Consider the following 2,229-nt stretch of genomic DNA (forward strand, 5'->3'; position numbering starts at 1 on the left):
TAAATCCAATAGAACACCTCTGGGACATTATGTTTCCATCCATCCCACGCCGCCAGGTTGCACCTCAGACTGTCCAGGAGCTCAGTGATGCCCTTGTCCAGATCTGGGAGGGGATACCCAGGACGCCATCCGTCGTCTCATTAGGAGCATACCCCGACATTTTCAGGCATGCATACACACATGTGGGGGCCATACAAATTACTGAATACCATTTTGAGTTGCTGCAATGAAATTTCAGCAAAATGGACTAACCAGCCACATAATTTTTTCACTGTAATTTTTGGGATGTCTTTGAGCTCAGCCCATTTTAGTTTGATGATTTTCATTTCCATCAAATGATGTGGCATCCTTTTGTGCTTTTGTCCTTTTTGTTCCGAACACATCACCCAGTCCATATCAGTATAGATAAACAGCATGATTTTTTCCCCCATTGAGATCTGATGTGTTTTCAAAGTGTTACTTTAATTTTTTGAGCAATGTAGTAAAAGAAAATTCACCTGTAAAAATACCTAAACTTTATTTTTCTTTGAAAATTTAATATTCGACCTTGAAGTTAGGCTGGGATTTCCATTTATATTCATGAAAACTGTTTTTACTCTAGGGCAAAGAAATGTCTTGCTGCAGCCTTTTTCTTACTGAAAACCTATTTTTTTTCTGTCTGTGACTTGTCCTGTTAGCTTTCTGCAGATGTTGGACCATGTTTATCATGAAACAAACAAATTCATCTCAAGATTAAACCTTTAACCTTCCATAGACTTTGCTCTGTCTGATGAACTTGGCTTCATCGATATTTTCATGAACTGATCATTTAAGGTTTATTTCCTGAGTCTCCAGCTTCCTGTTAGTCATTGAACGGAGCAGCTCCAGCCTCTGATCAAAGACTAGGATTAAATTTACTGATCCTTCACTAGAGATAGATTTAGGAATGGGAAACATTGGTAGGAAGACATTTCTCTAAAAAAAAAAAACTACAACAGGAGCTGCAGGTGTGCAGCTTAATGACAGAAATATTTCAGATACATTTTAAAGAACGAAGAAAATAACTGAATGGCTGTCATTGATTTAAGTTTTTTTTAATTCAATCATATTTGGTCTATTTTGACATTAATAATTAAATCATTTTAAATGTTAAACCTATGACTAGTGAATTTCTCCGCTGTGAGATCAATAAAATTCATCTAATCTAATCTAATATGGACTTACACAATTTTCACTTCTGTATAGTGCTGAGCATCAGAAACTCAAACTTCTTTGCTATAGAAAGTTGTCCCTGAGAAAAGTGAAAACACATATAGCATTTGTATCAGAACGCTACAAGGACCTTGGTCTTTGTCTGTTTGTTGTTCTACAGAATGTGAGTTAATGCTTCCTGGTTCCTCCACAGAGTGAACCAGCAGAACTATGAGGTCCCCAGTGATCCATCTGCCCAGCAGCATCAAACCCAGCTGGACTCCATATTTATGGTCTGTACATGAACTACAAACTACTTCTCCATGGGTTCTGTTCACAGTCATCTCCATGTTGCACTTTGTAGACCAGAGGACTGTCAGTCTGTCCAACACGGATCTGATGTTTGGCTCCATGATTTCAGTCTGATGTATCCTTTATTTATTGTTCTGTTCAGCTGCTGGAGGAAAACATTATTAGTTTTGTGAAGAACGAGCTGAAAAAGATCCAGAAAGTTCTGAGAGCAGAAGATCCAGAAGGCTTGGAGAGTCAGTGGGAGGATGAGGTGTTGGAAGATAAGAATGAAGAGCAGAGGAGGAGCAGAGAGGCTTTTGTGAAGATCACTCTGAACTTCCTGAGGAGGATGAAGCAGGAGGAGCTGGCTGAACGTCTGCAGAGCAGTAAGACGTTTTCTACAAATATTTAACCTGATGGATGAATTATTAATTTATTCCAGTAAGAACATAAAATCATTTGACAGGAATTATTTCAATGCTAATAATACACTTTCATCTTTCAGAGGTTATTGCCTCAGTTTGTCAACATAACCTTAAATCCAATCTGAAGAAGAGGTTCCAGTCTGTGTTTGAGGGAATCGCTAAAGCAGGAAGTCCAACCCTTCTAAACCAGATCTACACAGAGCTCTACATCACAGAGGGAGGGACTGGGGGGGTCAATGATGAACATGAGGTCAGACAGATTGAAACAGCATCCAGGAAACCAGGCAGACCAGAAACAACAATCAGACAAGAAGACATCTTTAAAGTCCCACCTGGAAGAGAT

Source organism: Cyprinodon variegatus, unplaced genomic scaffold, assembly GCF_000732505.1.
Source record: "Cyprinodon variegatus isolate N-32 unplaced genomic scaffold, C_variegatus-1.0 Scaffold2096, whole genome shotgun sequence".
Classification (NCBI taxonomy): domain Eukaryota; kingdom Metazoa; phylum Chordata; class Actinopteri; order Cyprinodontiformes; family Cyprinodontidae; genus Cyprinodon; species Cyprinodon variegatus.